The following is a 26,786-nucleotide window of genomic DNA, read 5'->3' as shown; positions in this document are numbered from 1 at the left end:
AAGATATTTACATTTAATGGCCAATAATCGGAAAAAAAAAATCCCGCATCACCATCTAACTATGTTCTGGGTCCACTACCTGTAATATAAAAAGCTAAGTGGGTTAGGCTTGGGAGCTCAGTGAGCATATATGTAACAGCCCGTAATTTCAGGTATTGTTATAATTATATTTTTGGGGTGTTTTAAGAGGGGACTCGGCGAGTTGGAGCCAGACTCGCCGAGTAGGACCGCAGACTTGGTCGCGGATTCGTGACTGGACTCGACGAGTCCAGATATGGACTCGGCGAGTCTGCGCTGTTCAGCGGAAACCCTAGCCGTTTGGTTTTGGGACGTATAAAATGACTTATAGGCCATCATTGTCCGTTTTTGCCTACTGAGAAGAACCCTAAATCGGTTGTGTGCATCTAGAGCAAGATTGAAGGCCATTGGTGACCTTGAAGAAGTTGTTGTGCAAGGAAGAGAAGGGTTTTGGCTAAAGGAACAGCAAGGGAGTCACGTTCTGAAGATTGGGGACACAGAGAGTGCATTATTCAGGTAATAATTCGGTTCATTTTCTGCTATGTTGATGTGTGCATGGATTTAGGGTTTATGGAACCCTTTTGTGGCTAGATTGGATGTTACCCTTGTTCCCCAAGCGATTGTAGCCCTGTATTAGGACCTTTAGAGGTCCAGAATGTCCCATGCTTGTATATTTCGAGAATCAATAGAGGTTTTGGATTGGAATCCTTATGCCTTAAGTTAAAATGTAAATTATAAGTCTTGGGGTGTAGCATGAGCACCTAAATGAAGGCCTTAAGTGATGGACCAGCTTAGGAGGACCAGACCTATGAATGGTCGGGACAATACTGATCTCAGGAAGCAGTTTGATCGACTGCATGGCATGGACTCGCCGAGTCCAATGAACAGACTCGGCGAGTAGCTTGGAGATTAACTGGGACTCGTCGAGCTGTTCTTCAGACTCGACGAGTGGAGTCGGGGTGGCCCCGCGATTCTTCCACGAGGAACTCGTCGAGTCAAGAGAGATACTCGACGAGTAGAAAGGGAACATCAGGAAGTTATGAGGACGTCTAGACTCGCCGAGTCGCCATAGCACTCGCCGAGTCCGGTCAAGTTGACCGTTGACCGTTGACCGTTGACCAGGGTTGACCTACATGTGATTTCTTAGGGTCAGTTGTCTTGCAAGATAAAAGTGTTAACAAGGGATATATGATATTATAGGGAGTCTGTAGCTCGGCGGATCGAGTACGAGTGATTTTAGGGGTTGCTAGCTTTCGATATTTACGAGGTGAGTCTTCTCACTATACTGTACCCGGAAGGGTTTGATTGTGTGACCGGAAGGTCGGATATGATATGTGTTATACGTGCTATAAATGGTAAGATAATTTCTATGCGTGCTATGTATGTTTATATGGGCCGGAAGGCAATATGTTACGGGCCGGAAGGCGAATATGTTATGGGCCGGAAGGCGATTATGTTATGGGCCGGAAGGCGTTGTGCTGTGGATCGGAAGGTCAGGGCCTGGAAAGGTGTATATGTGTAAGTGGTATACTGGGGAACTCACTAAGCATTTGTGCTTACAGTTGTTATGTATGTGTTTCAGGTACTAGTGAGGACCGTGGGAAGGCGTCGGCATGATGCGTACACACTGTTCGATATTTTGAGATCTTGGGGATTTTATGAGTGTATTTTGACATAAAACTGGGAATAATTATATTTAATTGAATAAAGTCACTTTATTTGAAATGAAAATTTTGTTTGAAAATTTGCGTTGTTACAATTGGTATCAGAGCCTTGGTTTGAGGGATTCGGGTGTACCTTCGGGTGTAACTGAACTCAAACCGAGGATTTGAGGAAAATTTTTAAAAAAATAAAGGCATAAACCTTTATAAATGATAACGTGGTAAACAAGAAAGAAGCAGTGTGTACGATCAGCCAGCGCCCGAACGGTAAAGACCCCCAGAATACCTTACAATGTTATGTTATGCAATGGGTTATGAATTGTTATGCATGCTAGAAGACTAGGTATTCATAATAGGACTAGAGTGGCCTGATTTGTGATGCCTTAGTCTAGGGAGTTTGCCGATATGAGATATTTGATAGCGTGCAGGTAGATAGTGCATATCAAAAGTAGAGTACTCGCTATTCGGGGTTTGGGGAGGAAGATTTGGGACGAATGCTGATACGGTGTGGTCGGTAGTATTGGGCCCGTACTACCGAAGACACCGGGTCGGTGGGAGACCCAAGTAAGAATCCCTGGATATCGGAGACTGAGTAGGGTTGCGTTATCAAGTGCAATTGTACTTGAGGGAGTCTCTGATAATTTTATGTTGTATTTCAGAGACATCATGGTTACCACACGCCACGGGGCGAGTTCGAGTAGTGTGAGCGACGAGGATATTCGTCAGATGATTCAGGAGGAGGTAGCTGCAGCGATCCGGGCTGAGATTCCGGAGATGTTTGGGTCTATTAAGACCACTCTGATGGAGACGTTTGAAGAGCGGTACGCCGCACTGACTGAAGCTGCCGCCGCTGCCGCTACCGCAGCCGTGGCCGCTGCCAGGCCACAAGGGGGCGACTCGTTGCTATTCCGGGAATTCAGCAACACGAAACCCCCTGAGTTCGATGGGACGCAGGACCCGATTGCTGCGATGAGGTGGATCGCCGATATTGAAGGGTGCTTCTACACTTGCTCATGCCCGGAGCACCTGAGGGTACGGTTCGCTTTGAACCAGCTCCGTCTGGGAGCGAAGGATTGGTGGAAGTTCGTGACGGCGAACTTCACGATGGCGGAGATTACAGCAGTGACATGGGAGAGGTTTACCACCATGTTTAGGGACGAGTACGTTCCCCCAGTGGAGAGGGAACGATTGATTCAGGAGTTCTTGACCCTTAAGCAGGGTACTGATTCGGTTGCGGTGGTCACGCGGAAATTTCATGAGAGGGCGATGTTCTGCCCCGAGCTGGTGTCTACAGAGCAGTCGCGGATGAGACGGTACTTGGGTGTTTTGAGGAGGGATATCCGGGAGTTTGTGTCAAACTCCACCTATCGTACTTTTACTGAGCTTCAGGCGAATTCCAGGAAGCGAGAGATCGAGTTGGAGACCCTGGCCAGGGAGGAGGCCGAGTCTCGCCAGGTGGACCGGCGGCCGGCTCAATCTCAGCCGGCAGCCAAGCGGACCAAGTCCGCCGATTTGAGGACGGGAGGTCCGAAGGGCCGCACGTGCGGAAAGTGCGGCAAGGGTCACGATGGGGCGTGTCGAGCTGGTGGTTGCTACAAGTGTGGCAAGGAGGGATACATTGCCAGGGATTGTCCTAAGGGGTTTATGGTTTGTTTTCATTGCAACCAGATAGGCCATCGGAAGGCCGAGTGCCCGCAGCTTCGTCAGGGGTCTACACCTACTACCAGGACTACTGAGACTCGACCAGCGAAGGTCGAGGCCCCGAGGGCTCGCGGGAGAGCCTTTCAGCTGACTGCGGAGGAGGTCCGCGCTGCGCCCGATGTTGTGGCAGGTATGCTGTAATTCACGTATTTATTTAAAGTCGAAATGTTATGCTTATGTTAATATATGTGTAGGTACTTTTCTTGTGAACTCTATGCCTGCTCTAGTGTTATTTGACTCGGGTGCGAGTAGGTCCTTTGTATCTTTAACTTTTAGTCAGCATATCAGCATTAGTCGTGAGCCGTTAAGTCGGCCTCTGAACGTTTCTATAGCGGCCGAGAGGGTGGTTTGTGCCACGAAGGTTCTTCGGGGTTGAGTTTCCGATTGACCTAATTCCTATTGTGATGGGTGATGTCTGTGTCATCGTGGGCATGGACTGGTTGAGTCGATTCAGCGCTGTCATCGACTGCGAGCGTCAGCTGGTGACTATACGAGACCCTAGTGGGGGAGTTCTTACGGTGTACGGCGAGGGTACCCATTCGGGATCAGCTTTTTGTTCGGCCGCTAGGGCGAGGCAATGTCTACAGCAGGGATGTAAGGGTTTTGTGGCGTATGTGATGGATACGCGGGAGGCTTCCGAGAGACCGAGGTCAGTGGAGGAGGTTCCAGTGGTGCGTGAGTTTCCAGATGTATTTCCCGAGGAACTGCCGGGAGTACCTCCTGCGAGGCAAGTAGAGTTTGGTATCGACCTGATTCCGGGGGCCGCGCCTATTGCGAAGGTGCCTTATCGTCTAGCACCTCCAGAGATGCAGGAGTTGTCCTCGCAACTCCAGGAGTTGCTGGGGAAGGGGTTTATTCGGCCGAGCAGCTCGCCATGGGGAGCACCTATTTTGTTCGTCACGAAGAAGGATGGTTCACACCGGATGTGCATTAATTACCGGGAGTTGAACAAAGTGATGGTCAAGAACCGTTATCCATTACCGAGGATCGATGATTTATTCGATCAGTTGCAAGGGGCATCTTGGTTTTCCAAGATCGATCTGAGGTCAGGGTACCATCAGGTAAGAGTGCGGGATGAGGACGTCCAGAAGACAACATTTAGGACACGATATGGGCATTACGAGTTTGTGGTGATGCCTTTCGGGCTCACCAATGCCCCGGTGGTGTTCATGGACCTCATGAACAGGGTATGCAGGCCAATGTTGGATCGGTCAGTGATTGTATTTATCGACGACATCCTAGTGTATTCGCGATCTAGAGAGCAGCATGAGGGACATTTGCGGGAGGTCCTCGAGATACTGAGGTCGGAGAAGCTATACGCAAAGTTCTCCAAATGTGACTTCTGGTTGCGGGAGGTCCAATTTCTTGGACATGTTGTTAATCAGGCAGGGATATTGGTTGATCCGGCCAAGGTTGAGGCAGTGATGAGTTGGGAGGTACCGAAGTCACCTTCTGAGATCAGGAGTTTCCTTGGGTTGGCGGGGTACTATCGGAGGTTTATTAGGGACTTCTCCAAGATCGCAGTGCCGCTCACCAGATTGACCCGGAAGGGTGTTGCATTCTCATGGGGACCCGAACAACAGACTTCCTTCGAGACACTTCGCCAGAGACTGTGTGAAGCCCTGGTATTAGCTCTTCCGGAAGGGATGGAAGATTTTGTCGTATATTGCGACGCATCGATTTCGGGACTGGGTGCAGTGTTGATGCAGAGAGGTCATGTGATAGCTTATGCATCGAGGCAGCTAAAGCCTCATGAGGCGAGATATCCTACGCACGATTTAGAGTTGGGGGCAGTAGTGTTCGCTCTTAATATTTGGCGTCACTACCTGTATGGGGTTCGATGTACGATATACACGAACCATAAGAGTTTGAAGTATTTGATGGATCAGCCCAACCTAAATATGCGTCAGAGGAGGTGGTTGGATGTGGTCAAGGATTATGATTGTGAAATCCTGTACCACCCGGGCAAGGCTAATGTGGTAGCCGATGCATTGAGCTGCAGGGCGGAGAGCACTCCATTGCGAGATGTATGTCTGAGACTGACGGTGATGACTCCGGTATTGGATACTATTCGTGGGGCACAGGCCGAGGCTATGAGATCCGAGATGCAGAAGAAAGAGCGAGTCGTTGGGTTAATTTCAGAGTTCGTTAAGGATGGACGAGGACTTCTGACGTTTCAGGGCCGGATTTGGGTACCGTTCGCGGGCGGTACGCGTGCTACTTTGATGGAAGAGGCTCACAGATCGAAATTCTCGATTCATCTCGGTGCTACGAAGATGTATTTGGACTTGAGGAAGGAATACTGGTGGCCTTGTATGAAGAGAGACGTCGCCTGGTTCGTTGAGAGGTGCTTGACCTGCCGTAGAGTTAAGGCCGAGCACCAGAGACCGCATGGCAAACTGCAGCCTTTGGAGATTCCTGAGTGGAAGTGGGAACAAATTACTATGGATTTCATCACCAAATTGCCGAGAACTGCCAGGGGAGTCGATACAATTTGGGTGATTGTGGATAGGTTGACAAAGAGTGCACATTTCCTTACCATCAGTGAGAGTTCATCAGCGGAGAAGTTGGCGGAGATATACATGAGGGAAGTAGTATCTCGGCATGGAGTGCCGATCTCGATTGTTTCGGACCGTGATGTACGCTTCACTTCCAGGTTCTGGAAGAAATTCCATGAGGAGCTGGGTACTAAACTGCATTTTAGTACCGCATACCATCCCCAGACAGACGGTCAGAGCGAGCGGACGATTCAGACATTAGAGGACATGCTTCGAGCGTGTGTGTTAGACTTCGGGGGTAGCTGGGATGCGTATTTACCCTTAGCAGAGTTTTCCTACAACAACAGCCATCATTCGAGCATTGGTATGCCACCTTTTGAGTTGTTGTATGGTAGGAGGTGTCGGACCCCCATTTGTTGGGGAGAGGTGGGACGGAGAGTGATGGGCAGTACAGAGATCATACTTCAGACGACAGAGCAGATTCAGCAGGTTAGGCAGAGGTTATTGACCGCCCAGAGCCGACAGAAGAGTTATGCGGACAGACGCCGGTCCGAGCTTGAATTTCAGGTTGGCGACTTCGTTCTCCTGAAGGTTTCTCCTTGGAAAGGAGTGATCCGGTTCAGGAAGAGGGGCAAGTTGGGGCCCCGGTTTATAGGTCCATTTCGTGTGATTGCAAGGGTAGGCCGGGTAGCCTATCGGTTGGAGTTGCCAGCAGAGTTGGGACAGATCCACAATACTTTTCATGTATCGCAGTTGAGGAAGTGTATAGCCGATGAGTCGGCAGTGGTTCCATTAGAGGATATTCAGGTGGATGCGAGCCTGAATTACGCCGAGAGACCAGTAGCCATCAGGGATCGTAAGATCAAGGTTCTGAGGAACAAGGAGGTACCTCTGGTGTTGGTGCAGTGGCAACACCGGAAAGGATCGGAGATGACTTGGGAGCCGGAGCGTGAGATGCGGGAGCAACATCCGGAGTTATTTGCAGAGTGAGACTTCGAGGGCGAAGTCTAGTCCTAGTGGGGGAGAGTTGTAACAGCCCGGAATTTCAGGTATTGTTATAATTATATTTTTGGGGTGTTTTAAGAGGGGACTCGGCGAGTTGGAGCCAGACTCGCCGAGTAGGATCGCAGACTTGGTCGCGGATTCGCGACTGGACTCAACGAGTCCAGATATGGACTCGGTGAGTCTACGCTGTTTAGCAGAAACCCTAGCCGTTTGGTTTTGGGACGTATAAAATGACTTATAGGCCGTCATTGTCCGTTTTTGCCTACTGAGAAGAACCCTAAATCGGTTGTGTGCATCTAGAGCAAGATTGAAGGCCATTGGTGACTGAAGAAGTTGTTGTGCAAGGAAGAGAAGGGTTTTGGCTAAAGGAACAGCAAGGGAGTCACGTTCTGAAGATTGGGGACACAGAGAGTGCATTATTCAGGTAATAATTCGGTTCATTTTCTGCTATGTTGATGTGTGCATGGATTTAGGGTTTATGGAACCCTTTTGTGGCTAGATTGGATGTTACCCTTGTTCCCCAAGCGATTGTAGCCCTGTATTAGGACCTTTAGAGGTCCAGAATGTCCCATGCTTGTATATTTCGGGAATCAATAGAGGTTTTGGATTGGAATCCTTATGCCTTAAGTTAAAATGTAAATTATAAGTCTTGGGGTGTAGCATGAGCACCTAAATGAAGGCCTTAAGTGATGGACCAACTTAGGAGGACCAGACCTATGAATGGTCGGGACAATACTGATCTCAGGAAGCAGTTTGATCGACTGCATGGCATGGACTCGCCGAGTCCAATGAACAGACTCGGCGAGTAGCTTGGAGATTAACTGGGACTCGTCGAGCTGTTCTTCAGACTCGACGAGTGGAGTCGGGGTGGCCCCGCGATTCTTCCACGAGGAACTCGTCGAGTCAAGAGAGATACTCGACGAGTAGAAAGGGAACATCAGGAAGTTATGAGGACGTCTAGACTCGCCGAGTCCGGTCAAGTTGACCGTTGACCGTTGACCGTTGACCAGGGTTGACCTACATGTGATTTCTTAGGGTCAGTTGTCTTGCAAGATAAAAGTGTTAACAAGGGATATATGATATTATAGGGAGTCTGTAGCTCGGCGGATCGAGTACGAGTGATTTTAGGGGTTGCTAGCTTTCGATATTTACGAGGTGAGTCTTCTCACTATACTGTACCCGGAAGGGTTTGATTGTGTGACCGGAAGGTCGGATATGATATGTGTTATACGTGCTATAAATGGTAAGATAATTGCTATGCGTGCTATGTATGTTTATATGGGCCGGAAGGCAATATGTTACGGGCCGGAAGGCGAATATGTTATGGGCCGGAAGGCGATTATGTTATGGGCCGGAAGGCGTTGTGCTGTGGACCGGAAGGACAGGGCCTGGAAAAGCGTATATGTGTAAGTGGTATACTGGGGAACTCACTAAGCATTTATGCTTACAGTTGTTATGTATGTGTTTCAGGTACTAGTGAGGACCGTGGGAAGGCGTCGGCGTGATGCGTACACACTGTTCGATATTTTGAGATCTTGGGGATTTTATGATTGTATTTTGACATAAAACTGGGAATAATTATATTTAATTGAATAAAGTCACTTTATTTGAAATGAAAAATTTGTTTGAAAATTTGCGTTGTTACAATATAGAGTTTTCAACCCATAATAAATAAATTTATTAATTTCATCACCTAACAATAAATTTATTAATATCATCAACCAACAATATCCCTGATTACCAATTTCCGTTATCCTCACTTTACATCCCTAAAGACCTATCACAAGGGACCTAGTCTAAGGATTATCATCGGGGCGACAACACTGCTTAGGGGATTCCTTAACAATACATGTAAAATAAGCCAACCATGAGGGGATGGAATACACCAGCAAACACTAAGTTCAAAAACACCTACAGGTTGCAAGCCTGCTAGCATTCCACGGGACTGTCTAGAATAGTCCGTGGTCGTCATCTATACTCCACTAGATGACTGAAACAACAATATCGAGGCCTCTCATCATTTTAACACACATCAACTATTTCATCTACCCATGTTATACCCAACATATTTGTAGATAAAAATACATATACAATTTAAATTACTCTAAACATGTATAAAAACTTAATTCAAAATCCATATCAAATAAACAAACAATATTTATACATTAGCACGTATTTTATAGAAAATACTTCATATCTATGTGTAAGATAAAAGTGACTACAAACTCACTTGATAAGACGATAATTGGACAACACTTCGTCTCTTAAAATAATATTTTCTGATAAAACTGGGATGTTTTCTTAAAACCCGGGCTTCACGTGGACAGAGTTTCGTCTCGAACACTCTTTTTCTCGGGATCTTCGGGCTTTCTTATGATGCTAGGATGATATTATAGGCTTGGGGTATTTAGTGCAGATTGGAAGAGAGAAAAAGGGTGAAAGAAGTAAAATTTGTAACCAAAAATCGGCTGGCTTCGGATCCTATTTATAGGAGGCCAAAGCTCTTAAATACGTCGGGCATAATTCTTCAGTACGCAGGACGTACTGACTCGGAAGACTCTTCGTTGGGCATACGAAGTGGATCAGCTCGGACGCATCAATGCTACGACACATGACTCTCATGCTCGAACGCGTCAGTCCCATAGATCTATATACAAGTGTCGCGTTTTCCCTCCAGGAGACTTTTGTTATAATTTCAGGACTTGTTGGGTAATTAGAAAAGTACATGAAGGTTGTCTCACAAATGCTATATTGATGATTATACGTAGAATATTGAAAAGTTATTTTGTAATAAATACGCTGTAAGTAAATTTCATAAACTATATATAATATAATTTATATGTTTGTTTTCAGTAAAGTATTTTGTTTGTTTCTGAAAAATGTTCTCTGCTTGTTTTTTGTTATGTACTCTATTTGTTTTCTGTTATGTACTCTGAACCTTGAAACCAATGAATAAGCTCTCTAAACTATACCTATTATAGTTTAACTATTTGTTTTACTGTAATGAAAAACCTTTGTTAACCATTATAAGAACCTATAACACTGTTGTTTTATTAAATCCACTATTTGTACTTAAATAGTACTAAACAGTTTAAAAATCATTTTATATTTATATAAATGTATTATTTATATAATTGTGATTAATTAGACCTTTGAATAAATAACTTTACCACAGTCCCACAACCAAACAAGGAATAGGAAATGGGGTCAAATTACATATTCTAAATCTTCTGAATCCAAATTATATAATTTATAGATATATAAATATGTAATTTTGATAATTATAACAATTAAAAAACATTAAAAACATTTTAGATATTAACACAATTTTTATTGTGTTTCACTTGTATTCCACACCCCCCCCCCCCAAATCAGTTAAAAATCATAAAAATGTAGGGGTATGAACTCACCTTTTTGTGAGTGATTCGATTGAAGGTTCAATTTAGGATGTTTTCCCACAAGTTACATCTCGAGGCAAAACGAATCCAATAAGCATTTTATGTAATATATATCTATACTTTTGTTGTATATAATCACAAATATGATAAGGAAACGGACTAATTTGTAAGTTTAACTTACAAATAAGAGTGTTAGAAGCAAAATGGAAGGCTGATTAGAGTTTACGACCAGAATATCTTGTGTTCCTGTGATTTCGGCCACCTTCAAGTGTGTATTCTTGGTGAAACCAAGAAGATCCAAGTGTTTTCAGCCCAAATTATGATGATTAGAAGGTGTTTATGAATTTATTATAAGATCAAGGTAAGATACTTGCAAGATTCTACGTTAAATTCAAGAGAATTTTGCATGAAATTCAAGAAAAGAAGAGGTTTTGCATGATCTTGAGGAGAGAGGAGGTTTTCAGTTGATGATACTTGAGAGAGAAAGCTTGAATTTTCGACTGAGAAGTGTAGAATGAAGGAAAAATCAGTCAAACAAATATATATATATATATATATATATATATATATATATATATATATATATATATATATATATATAGACACACACACACATAGGAGATTGCGGCTGTAAACACTTCCCGAGGAGATAAGATCCTCGGGTTTGCGGTTGCAAACAGTTTGCAGCCCCCTTCGGTTTGCGGTCCGAATATAAGGAAGAAGAAGAAGACGCAGCGAGGGTTTGCGGCTCGGAAGCCGTTTATGGTCCGAAGGCTTACCCCCCATGCAAGACTTCTCGGATTAAGCACTACACTTCTAATTTAAGCAATACTTCAAATATAAATCTTTTAAAAAAATAAAGGTTATCAAACCAACCTTAATAAGAAAATCCAAATAACAAGTTGGACTTTAGTTGACTCAAGTTTGACTTTGGTTAACTTTTACAATATTGAAAGTAACAGGATGTTACATTATCCCGCCGTTAGAGGGAATTTTGTCCTGAAATTAAGATTATAAAGATATCGTAAGACTAGGGAAAGAGATGTGGATACTTCTGTTTCATTTGATTCTCTCGCTCTCAAGTGAATCCAGGTCCTCATTTTGCATTCCAACGAACCTTCACTACTATCAGGATACGACTTTGTTTGGTTCTCTTTACTTTCCTATCTAGGATTTCTACCGATTCTTCTATGAAGTTGAGGCTCTCGTTTATCTCGATTTCTTCGACTTATTTCGTCGGACAAACACTTGTTGAGATTTGAGACATGAAAATCGGGATGAATATTACTGAGTTCATGCGGTAAATTGAGTTTGTAAGCAACCGGACCAATTCTAGTAATGATCTGGAATGGTCCAATGTATCATGGATTCAGTTTTCCACATTTACCAAAACTTATCATTCCTTTCCAGGGTGAGAACTTCAACAGAACATGGTCACCAACCTGGAATTCCAATTCGTCGTTTATCCGCATAACTCTTCTGTCTATCTCGAGAAGCTTTCAACCGTTCTCGGATTTGGACAATCTTTTCTGTGATTTCACGAATGATATCGAGGCCGGTTAAAGTACTATCATGTATTTGGTTCTTGGCTAGTTGTGTATCGCTCACTTCAGCCCAACACAGAGGCAATCTACACTTACGGCCACAAAGAGCTTCAAAGGGTGTAACTTTGATGCTAGTGTGATAGCTGTTGTTGTAGGAGAATTCAACAAGTGGTAAATGGGCATCCCAAGCTTTTCCAAAATCTATCACACAAGCCCTTAACATTTCATCCAACATTCGAATTTTTCTCTCGCTTTGCCCATCAGTTTGAGGATGGTACGCTATACTTATGTCAAGATTTGTTCCCAAGGACTTTTTCAATGATTGCCAAAACCGCGAGGTAAATCTACTATCTCGGTCAGAGATAATAGATATTGGCACACCATGCAATCGTACTACCTCTTTAATGTAAGTCCTTGATAACTTCTCCATTTTATCAGTTTTTTTATTGACAGGAAGTGTGCGGATTTGGTTAACCTATCGACAATAACCCAAAAGGAATCATGACCACCCGTTGTCCTGGGTAACTTGGTAATGAAATCCATTATAATTATTCCCACTTCCACTAAGGTATTTTTGGTTGTTGAAGTACACCTGATGGCTTTTGATATTATACTTTGACTTTGGCGCAAGTTAGACACTTGCCTACAAAAGTAGCTATCTCGGATTTCATGTTTGGCCACTAATAGAGTTTATTAAGGTCCAAATACATCTTGTCTGAAAATGGGTGAATAGAGTATCGAGTTTTATGGGCTTCGTTCATGATAACATCTGTGTAGCCACCAAACTTCGGTGTCCATATTCGATTCATGAAATAACGTACTCCATCACCCCTGATTTCCATGTTCTTTTCCATCCCCCTCAAGGCTTCTCCTGTCATGTTCTCAGGTTTCAAGTCTTCTAGCCGCTTCTCCTTGATTTGTATGGATAGGTGGGAATGGATAGTCATAGTCAGAGACTTTACTCAGTGGCCCAAGTACTCTTTCCGACTAAGGGCATTAGCTACCACATTGGCCTTGCCATGGTGATAACGAATCTCACATTCATAATCATTTAGTAGCTCTACCCAACATCGTTCTCTCATGTTGAGTTCCTTCTGATCAAAGATATGTTGAAGGCCTTTATGATCAGTAAAGATTGTGTATTTTGTACCATACAAGTAATGCCTCCAAATCTTTAAGGAAAAAACCATTTCTCCCAGTTCGAGATCGTGCATAGTATAATTGCTTTCATGGTTCTTAAGCTATCTCGAGGCATAGGATATAACCTTTCCTCACTGCATAAGAACGTAGCCTAACCCTTTCTTGGACGCATCAAATTAAACTACAAAATTTTCCCTCCCTTCTGGGAGGGACAAGATCGGTGCACTGTAAAGGGCTTCTTTTAGTGTCTGGAAAGCAGTTTATTTTTTATCCTCCCATTTGAATATCACACCTTTTTGGGTCAATGTGGTAAGTGGCTTCGTGATCTTTGAAAAGTTCTGAATGAATCTCCTGTAGTAGCCAGCAAAACCTAAAAACTTACGAATTTCTATTGGGGATTGTGGGCTTGCCCAATTTTTGATAACTTTGATCTTGGAGGGGTCAACATGTATCCCATCCTTACTGACTACATGACCTAGAAACTCCACCTTTCGAATCAAGAATTCACATTTTGAGAACTTTGCATACAATTTCTCTACCCTTAAGGTTTCCAAGACTTGTCGCAAGTTTTGGTTGTGTTCTTCCTTACTCTGAGAATAGACTAGTATATCATCAATGAAGACTATAACCAACTTGTCTAAGTAAGGTCAACACACTCGATTCATTAGGTCCATGAATAATGCGGGCTCATTCGTTAGACCAAACGGCATCACTATGAATCCATAATAACCGTAGTGAGTTCTGAAAGCAGTCTTTGGAATTTCGGCCTCCTGGAATCGTAGTTGATGGTATCCTGATCTCAGGTCAATCTTAGAGAAGAAACAACTCCTTGGAGCTGATCGAAGAGGTCATATATCCGTGGTAAATGGTATCGGTTTTTAACGGTAAGTTTGTTTAATTACCGGTAATCTATACACATGCGAAAGAATCCATCCTTCTTTTTCACGCACAATACCAGTGCTCCCCAAGGTGAGAATCTTGGTCTAATGAATCCTTTACTGAGAGGTTCGTTCAACTGGCTGGATAGCTCCTACATTTCTAAAGGTGCAAGATGATATGGGGTTTTAACTACAGGGGTAGCTTCGGGAATCAAGTCGATTCAGAATTTGACTTGGCGTTCAGGAGGAACTCTTGAGATATCTTCAGGGAAATCATAGACATTAGGGATATTCTTGATGCTTTTCACTTCTTGAATCTTATCAACAACGTGAGCTGAGAAGGCGCAGTAATCTTTGCGGAGATACTTCTGAGCATTAATGCAAGAAATGATTTGGAGATTTGCATCACATTTGTCATCGTAGATAATGAGAGATTCGTTACTTTGCAGATTAAGACAGATAGCTTTCTCGTAACACAGGATATCAGCACGACGAAGACTTAACCAATCCATGCCGATTATGATGTTAAAACTTTTAATTGAGATCGGCATAAGGTCAATTTGGAACGAATGGTTATTTAGAGTAAGGGTGCATCCTATGTATATGTCATTAGTATTCCCAGTTTTTCCATTGACCATCTCAATGGTTAATGTATCTTTTAATGCTTTGGGGTTTTGTTTTAGAAGATATTTGAATTTATGGCTTACGAAACTTTTCTCTATACTGGTTTCGAAAAGAATGCATGCGTAAGAATTGTTGAGAAGAAACGTACCGGTCACCACATTAGGATCAGCTACCGCTTCTTCATAGCCAATTGCCAAAATTCTTCCTGTACCACTAGCGTTCTCTGTCTTAGGATAGTTTCTCTTGAAATGTCCTACTTCTCCACATTCATAGCATGCTTGGCTTACTCTCACGGCATGGACTTGAGAAATGGGTTGTGCTGGTGCTTTACAGAAATGGGCAATGTGCCCCTTTCTGTTACAGTTCTTGTAGTGCATTTCGCTGCAAGCACCCGTATGATGGAAGTTGTATTTATCGCACTTTGGAAAAGTTCCAACATATCTACTTGGTGTTGCTAGAGTAGCAGACAATGTGGTAGGAACAAGAATTGGAGCAGTAGTAGGAACAATAGCAACGTGTGTTGCTAGTGTTTGTTGCTTTTTCAAGGGTTCTTGAGACGATTTCCCCTTTCGCTTATTCTAGAATTTCTTCTTCTTACTGCCCCCTTCCTTAGGTTGCTCCGGGATGGGTACCATAAAGTCCTGACAAACTCTGTGGTCTACTAGTTTCTGTGTCAAATTCTTGGCACTATAAAAAATGAAAGGGTTAGTGGCTATTACATTTCCTTGTATCTGGGGAGAGAGTCCCCATATATATATCTCTCAACTTTCTTGCTCTCAGTGGGAAATCATCCCTGGACACAGAATTTCCAGATCATTGAACCTGGTAGTATACGCAGCAATATTAGAGTCTTTCATCATCAGACTCTAGAGTTCCTCCTCTAGCTTTTGAATGTCTCCTCGAGGACAATATTCTGCTAGCATCAGGATTTTTCAATCATCCCAACCCATAGCATTGGCGACTGGAAGAGATAAGGATTTAACATAGCCATTCCACCAGGAAAGGGCTCTGTCTAGGAAGGTACAAGCTACAAACTTTACTTTGCTTGCTTCATGGCAAGACCAAATTTCAAACACTGATTCTGTTTTCTCGAACCCGCGAGTCAGAGAAATGACACCTCTTGTGCCATCAAAAGTTTTAGGTTTTGCATTTGTAAAATCTTTATATGAACATTCGCGAGGGTGTCCAAGACTTTCATCATGATTGAAATTATAGGACCATTTCCAGCTCCACTAGTACCACTGGCGTTGATTTGCATCATGGCAGCATCCACAACGGCAATTACTGCTGCTTGGAAGACAACAGCATCATATTATGGAGGTGGTGTTGGTGCTTCATTGACATTGACATGTCTTGGGTTCTTTCTTGGAGGCATCTTTTGCTTCAAGATATAAAAATGGAAAAGTAGTAAGACATCAATAGTGATAATAAATCATATGTCTTTGAACTAATTATGTTAGTTCTACATATATTCAGAAAAAGATTTACATAGTAGTCCATTACAAAGAATAACTTGTAAAATGATAATGTGAAATTGGAGAGTGATTTTTCAAAGGAAATAAGATGTTTGTCATGTATTGATATATCAGATACATAGAGTTCGAAAAAATTGACCTTGTAGTAGGTCTACAATATACCAATTTACCTGAAAACATGACAGCATATTGACCTATCGAAAGATGAAATTTCGAGGTTGTACTATGTACATGAAAATATCACTAGTGTATATACATAGATTTAGACTACATCCCAAAATAGTAAGTAGAGTATGCTCTACTCGTGAGGAGTATTGTTCAGATTCCTACTAGATTCAGCTCTGAAATTAGCTAACTGACATTCTATGGCAAGCATACGCCTTTCTAGTTTCGCTTGGTATTCTCGAAGTTCTCTAACTTTAGTTCTGCTTGGAGCTACTTCCCTTCGTAAGGTTTCGGTAATTTTCTTGGTTGTCTCATGGTTTCCAATCAGGTGGTGAAGACGAACTGTGTTGACTCTAGTGGTAGCACTAACTTGTACAACTCTGTCGATGGCAGATCTTCCTTGTTCATCGTTACGCGCAATCCGACGAACTAACACGGGAAGGGATCTGTCTGCTAATCCTCCTTTGTCAGGATTGTAGAAGCTTCGGTCTCCATTTTCAGGATGGTCCTGACCCTGTTCATGACTCCATCTATCTAAGTTTACTGCCCACTGAGGTGTCAGACCATGAAAATTTTGTCGAGGTTGGGATTTTGGGCAACTTGAGGTGGGTTATAGGCTCCTGATTCTAAGTCAGTATCTTTAGGAAAATCCTCTTCTATTGGATCTATAGGATTATTTTCTGGTCCAGCATTGTACCATCCACCATTCCCTTGATTAGGAAAGTACAGATCTCCCAGTGGATGAAATCCAACAATGTTATCTATGTGAGAATAGAGATATAAGAGACATCTAATAGATTTAATAAATCAAATAGACAATTTTCAAGTTTCCATATAAGAAACTTTTAGTTAACAGTTAATGTATTTTGTATGGTATGACTCATACTGGGTCCTTCTATAACCACAAAATACTAATTATATATAACTCGGTTCGAATAGACCTTTGAATAAATGATCCTACTCTATATCCACATCCAAACAAGGAAAAGGAAGTAAAGCTAAACCATTCATTTCGAGTCTATAAAACCTTAATTATATATAACTGTAATATATACACTTAATACTTATAACTCCACTAGAAATGATCCTTTGTTTTTACATGTTTGTTTCTAGTAAGGATGACTCTCTTGTATCTTGTTGTTGCTATGTTATAGTGTTATAAAATACTCCTATAGCATTTTATCTTTATTTTTAATTCTAGACTACTTCTGGTACTTAGGTAAGTTTTAGACTTGTTGCAACACCACTATCACTCCCAAACACATGTTGGTCATATCTCAAATAAATAAAGTTGATCAGACTATATTGATCCCATATATGATTACATAACTGTCCAGGTTTAACTTAACTATAGTGTCCAACATCCAAATACTTTTGTATAGTTCTTACTGTGACACTGTTTCTTGTATATATGCATGTTAGTATACTTCTTATAAAATACTTAGATTTTAAAAGTATACTTGTACTCAGAGTGCTTCAGCCCCATAGCATTTATAGTTTGTATATCTTTTATGGGTGGATATACTGAGTTCACTATAAACAATTCTATGATACCAATCTGTCACACACCCAAACCGGAACGACAGAAACGTTCGGAGGCGGAGGAGGTCATGTGAAGTATCACAACAATGCATAATAGTAATCAAAGTACAAGATTCATTGTATTTACAAAGTTATAGGTTTTACATCTGTGCTCAAAACATAATGTATATGACATCAAAAACACAAGTTTAAAAGACATGAGTTTATAGATCTATGTCTTCTCAAAAGTTGTGGTTGTACTTGTCTTACCTTTTCCATGAGAATACAAGTAGTTTTGAAAATAAATGTTAACAATTAAGTTGGTGAGTTCATAAGTATGTTTGTAATTGAAATCTATTTTCTTATTCCTTGATATTATAAACATGTTTTACCCAGAAAATCATATATTTTCTATTGTAGTATATTGTAAGCAAAATGTGTGAAAGTTATTGTACTCTGAAGTAGTAAAATGTAGTTTAGTTCTCATAAACCATGAAAAGTATGTTTTCTCTTTACTGAAATAGTATCATGTTCTTGTACTAGTATGAAACTCATGTATTTGTAATTGGCTAGTATAACCAACCGTACTTGTAAAATACTATGTTTATAGTCTTATTTTTAAATAAAACTCTGTGAAGTTTACTTATTCATACACTAATCATTTTGTTCAATACCAAATTGTGAGTTATTATAAGCATACTAGATGACTTATGATCACCTGAACACGACGTTCTTCAGGCATCGCAATTGGTAGGACATTTGTCACCCCAAGCATGCCTGCCTAACTGTAGCTAGCAGTTCAGGTGTGGGATTGTCAGTCCCATATAGATCTATATACAAGTGTCGTGGTTTCCCTCCAGGAGACTCTGATTATAATTTCAAGACTTGTTGGGTACTTAGAAAAGTACATGAAGGTTGTCTCACAAATGCTATATTGATGATTATGCGTAGAATATTGAAAAGTTACTTTGTAATAAATACATTGTAAGTAAATTTCATAAACTATATAGAATATAGTTTATATGTTTGTTTTCAGTAAAGTATTATGTTTGTTTTCTAAAAAATGTTCTCTGCTTGTTTTTTGTTATGTACTCTATTTGTTTTTTGTTATGTACTCTGAACCTTGAAACCAATGAATAAGTTCTCTAAACTATACCTATTATAGTTTAACTATTTGTTTTATTGTAATGAAAAACATTTGTTAACTTTTGTAAGAATCTGTAATACTGTTGATCTATGAAATCCACTGTTTGTACTTAAATAGTACTAAACGGTTAAAAATCAGTTTATATTTATATAAATGTAATATTTATATAATTGTGATTAATTAGACCTTCGAATAAATAACTTCACCCCAAGCCCATAACCAAACGAGGAACATGAAATGGGGTCAAATTACATATTCTAAATCTTCTGAATCCAAATTATATAATTTACACATATATAAATATGTAATTTTGATAATTATACCAATTTAAAAACATTAAAACTTTAGATATTAACACAATTTTTATTGTGTTTCGCTTGTATCCCCCCCCCCCCCCCCCTTAAAACAGTTAAAAATCATAAAAATCTAGGGGTATGAACTCACCTTTTTGTGAGTGATTCGATTGAAGGTTCGATTTAGGATGTTTTTCCACAAGTTAGATCCCGAGGCAAAACGAATCCTATAAGCATTTCATGTAATATGTATATATATATATATATATATATATATATATATATATATATATATATATATATTGTAACGCCCCATTTCTGGTATTTAATTCAAATAAAGTATTTTCATTTCTGAAGGGGTACTCGACGAGTCTGTAGCCCGACTCGTTGAGTAGAGACGGTACGATCACGCGTTTTGAGCTGGCTACTCGACGAGTCCATACGCTGGACTCGGCGAGTCCGCCTGGATGAAGCCCTAATTTTAAGGGTTTGCACCCTATTTAAACACCCTTATGTGCCCCCAACCTCACCTCTATCACTCTCAGAACATTTCCCCTGTAAACCCTAGCCCTATTGTTGAGTTTGAGTGTGCTTGTGCTAGCTTGGAAGCTTTGGGAAGGAAAGAAGGTCCATAGAAGGGAAGGAAGATCTAGGAGTTAGCTTACATCTGTTCTTCATTCAGGTAATGAAGTTATGACCTTGTGCATTTCTCCATTATAACCTCCTTCATGCTTTTTATGCCTTCTTTGGAGCCTTTTATGATTCAAAACTTGCGATATGGACTCTCCTTGGATGAAAACTTCAATTTTGGACTCTCATTGCATTCTAGAAGTGTAAAGTTTCAGTGATGGTCGTGATTGAATTCCATATTGAGCTTGGAACCCCATTAAGAGCGTAGGGTTGGCATTTGAAGCCTTTAAAGCTATGCATGCACGTAAAGTTTGCAACTTTACGTGATAAGCATGCCCTAGAAGCATGAATCTATGACTTGGAGCCGCTGCATGGCTCAAATCAGGCCTGTATGGAAAAAGGGACTTAATGGACTCGGCGAGTCATATGAAGATAGCCTTGGACTCAACGAGTTGGATGATTAACTCGGCAAGTCCAATGAAGATTTCCTTAGACTCGACGAGTTGTTCTACAACTTGACGAGTCGGATGAGTTTTCCCGAGAAAAGTAGTGTTTGAGTGAAATGGCTTCATTCCTTTGTAATTACACGTAAAGTCAACAACTTTATGTGTTCAGATGGTCCTAAGGGCTCAGATCTACGAGTTAGAGGCCCTGGAATGGATTAGAATTCGATTGCATGGAATCTGCAATAGGACTTGGCGAGTTATTCTTCGGACTCGACGAGTCGAGTTGCGAGTCCCCGTTTTCCCTTCGAGTTGTGAGTTCAGAGTGAATCAGTGAGTGTGAAAGGGGCTCAGCGAGTTAAAGTTAGATTTAGTAAAGGAGGGACTCAGCGAGTCTGCGCCCTGACTCGGCGAGTCCGGTCAACTAGAAGTTGACTTTGACCAGGGGTAATATAGTCATTTGACCCCAAGAGCATTTACCAGTAACTGATCTAGTGTTTTTGGAAATTGTAGTCGGACAGTTTCGGAGCGGCGGTCAGCCACTTTTAGAGTTAGCATCACAGCATCCAGCACTACGAGGTGAGTTTTCCTTCCAGTAGGAACGGGTCTACGGCCACAATGTCGGCTCGTCTAGTTAGCAATAGTTCTGGACTTTGGTCCAATGCAGTAGTTTAGTATGCTTGATGTCTTGGTGATTCAAGCATGTCTTTGTGTTATTTGTTCCGCACTTCGATCCGATGCAGTGTGCAGTATATTTATTTATGCCTATTGATATGTTTGTGTTATGCTATGTTATGCTCAGTCAGTTTCTAGACTTCGGTCTGATGCAGGGGACAAGTTCCTAGTCAGTTCCGGATTTCGATGTGATGTAGTTAGTTCTGGACTTCGGTCTGATGCAGAGGGCAAGGCCCTGGTTAGTTACGGACTTCGGTCTGATGCAGTGGGTAAGGCCCAATATATGTTTATATGATTGTATGGTATGTGGTAGTCTGGGGGAGCTCACTAAACTTTGTGCTTACAGTTTCAGTTTTGGTTTCAGGTACTTCCGCAAGCAAAGGGAAGGGCTCGGGATGATGGTATAGCACACACCACAGCTTCAGCTTTTGTCCTGGGAGTGTATTTCATATACTATGATATGTTGTTACAGTTATTTTGTTATGACACCTCTATTATAACCTTTTGGGATTTATGACACCTCTATTATGATTGTATGGTATGTGGTAGTCTGGGGGAGCTCACTAAGCTTTGTGCTTACAGTTTCAGTTTTGGTTTTAGGTACTTCCACAAGCAAAGGGAAGGGCTCGGGATGATGACATTGCACACACCACAGCTTCAGCTTTTGTGCTGGGAGTTTATTACATATACTATGATATGTTGTTACAGTTCTTTTGTTATGACACCTCTATTATAACCTTTTGGGATTTATGACGTACGATTTTATGATATATTATTGATCGTTGATAACCTTAGTATTATTTAAACGAAAATTTTTGGGTCGTATTTTGGGTCGTTTCATATATATATATATATATATATATATATATATATATATATATATATATATATATATATATATATATATATATATATATATATATACACTTTTAGTGTATATAATCACAAATATGATAAGGAAATGGACTAATTTGTAAGTTTAACTTACAAATAAAGAGTGTTAGAAGCAAAATGGAAGGCTAATTAGAGTTTATGGTCAGAAGATCTTGATGTTCTTAGGTTTTTGGCCACCTTAAAGTGTGTGTTCTTGGTGTTCTTGGTGAAACCAAGAAAATCCAAGTGTTTTCGGCCCAAATTATGATGATTAGAAGGTGTTTATGAATTGATTACCCGATCAAGGTATGATACTTGCAAGATTGTAAGTTGAATTCAAGAGAATTTCGCATGCAATTCAAGAAAAGAAGAGGATTCTCATGGTCTTGAGGAGAGAGGAGGTTTTCCGGTGATGATACTTTAGAGAGAAAGCTTGAATTTTTGGCTGGGAAGTGTAGAATGAAGGAAAAATGAGTCATATATATATATATATATATATATATATATATATATATATATATATATATATATATACATACATACATACATACATACATACATACATACATACATACATAGGAGATTGCGGTTGTAAACACTTCTCGAGGAGATAATATCCTCAGGTTTGTGGTTGCGAAGGGTTCATGGTTACGAATCGTTTGTGGCTGCAAACAGTTTGCAACCCCCTTCGTTTTGCGATCCGAAGAAAATGAAGAAGAAGAAGAAGCAACGAGGGTTTGCGGCTGGGAAGACATTTATGGTCCGAAGGCTTACCGCCCATGTGAGACTTCTCGAATTAAGCACTACACTTCTAATTTAAGCAATACTTCAAATAAAAAGCTTTTAAACTAATAATGGTTATCAAACCAACCTTAATAAGAAAATACAAATAATAAGTTGGACTTTAGTTGACTCAAGTTTGACTTTGGTTAACTTTTACAATATTAAAAATAATGGGATGTTACATCAACGGTCAATGTCAACAGTCCATGTTGACCCAACTCGTTGAGTGCAGCTTACAGACTCATCGAGTTCCTTTAGAGCTCAGAAACTCACAAAAACCCCAGTCAACTCACTGAGTTACCAAGTAACTTATCGAGTCCACGCAGCATCCAGAATCTCGGGAAAACCCTAACGAACTCGTAGGGGTATCTCACTAACTCACCGAGTTCATGCTAAATCCAGAAAGCGGGAAACCCTCATCTAACTCGTCGAGTTGACTATGCAACTCTTCGAGTTCCTTCAGTCCTTTTCTATTCAAACGCTTTTAAACGAAACCAATGCTCCAAACTATAGATCTAGCCTCCTAAGGTGTATTTACCACGTAAAGTTGCTAACTTTACGTTCATGCAAGGCTTCAAGGAGCTAAAACACTCAAAACAAGCCATATGAAGAGGTTTAGGGCATGGAGAAGGGCCAAAGCTTCATAAAGCTTGAGACTTTATGTCAATGAAGGCCTAAAGGAGTCTCGATCTGAAGTTACAACTTCAAATCGTGCTCAAAACCAGAAATGCTCCAAGAATAAGATAGAAATGACCCTAAACTCTTGAATGAAGAGATCTAACAAGAAATTGATCAAGGTAACGACTTTTTACCTTCAAATGAATACCAAAACGATGTAGATTCTGGATCTAGAAGCCCCTTCTCGTTCCAAGCTTCTAAATCTTCAAGTCTCTTCAAGAAATGCACCAAACACACACTTTTAGCCTCACACACACACTCAAAATCGGGGTTAGCTCAATCAGGGTTTGCTTCTAGACATGAAAAGTTGGTAAGGAGGTTGGAAGGAGGACTTAAGGTCCTTTAAATAGGGTGCAAACCCTAAAAATTAGGTTTTCATGCACAACCTCTACTCGACGAGTTAGGGTCCTCCAACTCGTCAAGTAGGTTCCATAAACCACGCGACCTGATCAGTCTCTACACAACGAGTTGGGGTAACCAACTCGTCAAGTAGGTCTATAATTATGAATATAAAGTTTTAAAATTTATACATGGGAGTCGGGATGCTACAAAAACTTTGCTTCAATAAGTCAACGTCTTAACCAGTAGACCAACTATTTGTTTGTGTTTATAAGTGAAGGATGCGTATATATGCAATATACTGAAAAAAATTGAGGGATCCGTAGACAAAAATTACACCGCCGAAAAAAAATTGAGGGGTATCTTGGGATCCCCTTGGATCCGCCCCTGATGTGAGGCTTGTGAGCCTTAATCTCATGATCGATTCGGATCCATATGATACTAGGTTATTTATTATGCCACATGCATAATCGACTGTTTGTATAATTAATTTGTTTCTCACGTGATGTAGTCATGGGGTAGGATGATGTAGAGTGACTCATGGTTGTTAGAAGAATAATATGTTATTATATCATCCATCGGTGTAATATATGTGTTGGGGTCTCTCTTATTTCATAAAAAATCTTTTATAAAGTTAATATGGGACTCGACGGCAGAGACGGTGTCCGCACCCCCATGACTTAACACATCTTTGTGTGACCTCAAAACCTCCGTCTTTAAGAGTGAATTTTAGTATATCCCACATCTGTATGACACAGTTTCTTATATCTCTATATATGTTGAAGCCTCTCCTCTTTCTAATAGTGCTCTTTTGGAGGTTCCACATATGTGTTACAAATACTTTTTCCGCATAAAATCGATTCATTTAATCACATAAAACACAATTATTTTTTAAACATATGAGAACATTTTTTTTAAATAGACAAAATTAATAAGGTCAATTCTCATTTTGATTATATATGTATGTTATTGCCTAATACAACTTAAAATTTCAAGACAATTTGTCTTGAAACATGTTATGCTTGGATTAAAAGGTGAGAACTGAATTGCTGAAACATGTGAAACGTGAAGGGGTTGTTTTGTTTGTACAAATCTGATAAAAATGTCAAACGATGTTGTTTGCCTTGATTCAGTAAAAAGTTTGGTAGAAGTCCAGTCCAGTTGAGAGGGGTGTTTTTGAAAATTAAATATGTGATTTACGGGTCATGACCCGGTAGAGAAGATGAACAGCTGATTGTTATTTTCAGTTACGACTCTTAAGTTTTGAAATTTACATTAGGGCTCCCTTTACAATTTACATTACCTTTTTTTTCTTCGAAAACGGACAATTTACATTACGTACCTTCAAGTTAGCAAATGTGATTGAAGAAAGGCATTCATGGTCATATTCTTTTCCGTAAATGAACGAATATTAAAGTGCGATTTATTTGCATTAATATTTATTGATTAAGATAAAAATTAACTAAGGTTATATGTATCCAGCTCTCAAAGCTCTACAACCAATTTATAAGATTTTTTATAAATAAATAATATTGATATACTATTGATAGATTTAATAAGCATGATTGAGAAATTCTTTTTTAATTTCTGTAAAATGCTTGATCCAACTTAGTTGCTAAACGAAATAATTGTTAAAGATGTGTTTATATTAAACAAATTTAGTTTTCGTTTGATTTTAACCTACCAAGAAAAAGAATTTTAGTTTTGATTTGGATATGTTTAGAAGGCATATCTTAATGGAAATTCGTACTCATGAGTCGTGGGTGATGTGCTCCCCGTTAAATCAAGAAATTGTACAAATTTACTCTTTAAGTTTAAGTTACACCCTTTGGAGGTCCCTATATGGAAATGGGAATAGATTATCGTGGATTTTATTACCAAATTACCAAGGACATCTAAGGGATTTGATGTGATATGGGTTATTGTAGATCGTCTGACCAAGAGTGTCCACTTCTTGACTATTCGGGAGAGTTCATCGGCCGAGAAATTGGCCGATGTGTATGTGCGCGAGATCGTCGCTCGACATGGTGTTCTAGTCTCCATTGTATCTGATCAACATGTTTGGTTTACTTCTTGATTTTGGCAGAGGTTCACGAGGAACTAGGTACGATATTACACTTTAGCACCACTTATCATCCGCAGACTGATGGCCAGAGCGAGCAGACCATCCAGATGCTTGAGTATATGTTGAGATCATGTGTTATAGATTTCAATGGGATTTAGGACTCCTACCTTCCTCTGACTAAGTTTTCATACAATAACAACTATCACTCTAGTATTTGTGTGCCGCCTTTTGAGCTTCTTTACGGGGGTAAGTATTGTACATTGGTTTGTTGGGGAGAGGTCGGTCATAGGGTTATGGAGAAGATCAGGGTGGTCCTTTAGACGACTAAGCTTATTCAACAGATTGGGCAGAGGTTACAAACAACTCAGAGTCGGTAGAAGATTTATGCCAACATGCGTCAATCTGAGTTGGAATTCCAAGTCAGCGATATGGTAATACTAAAGGTATCACCCTAGAAGGGTGTAATACGCTTCAAGAAGAGGGGAAAGTTGGGGCCCCGTTTATTAGGTCGTTTCGAGTAGTGGTTAGGGAAGGCAAGATAGCTTATCGATTGGATCTGCCTGAGGAGCTTAGTCAGATTTACAGTAGCTTTCATGTTTCTCAGCTACGAAAGTGTATAGTTGATGATCCGGCAGTGGTTCCTTTGGACAATATACAGTTTGATGCGCGTATGAACAATGTTAAGAGGTCAGTGGAAATTTTGGATAGGAAGACGAAGGCCTTACGCCAAAAGGTGGTACCATTGGTCAAGGTTCAGTGGCAGCATCGGAAGGGTTCTGATTGGACTTGGGAACCCGAGGAAGAGATGCAGGAGCACTACCTAGAGTTATTCACAACGTCAAATTTTGAGGACAAAGTCTAATTTAAGTGGGGGGAATTGTAACACCCAACCAATTAGGTATTTCCATTCTTAACATAAATTATTGAATTATGGAAAAATGGACCTTACACCTTGCGTACTTAGGGCGTACGTAAGCCGTAAGCCTTTAATGAATGTCGCAGATGTTGCAGAGTATGTTGGGCGTACTCAACAATTATTGATATGGGCATATTTAGTTATAAAATTCATGCATTATCTTAATACTTTATGTTGATTTTGTCTCATTTAATGAACAAAAGGTGCTTAATTAGATTAAATATTTCATTTTCAGCAACAAATACATGCTCGAAAGGAAAATGAAGCGGAACTAGCGATTGGACGCTTGGATCATGGATTTTGAAGAAAGAAGGAC

This window comes from Lactuca saligna, chromosome 3, assembly GCF_052625555.1.
Source record: "Lactuca saligna cultivar CGN05327 chromosome 3, ASM5262555v1, whole genome shotgun sequence".
In the NCBI taxonomy this organism is placed as follows: Eukaryota; Viridiplantae; Streptophyta; class Magnoliopsida; order Asterales; family Asteraceae; genus Lactuca; species Lactuca saligna.
The sequence above is the reverse complement of the archived record's forward strand: the minus strand, read 5'-3'. Positions refer to the sequence as shown.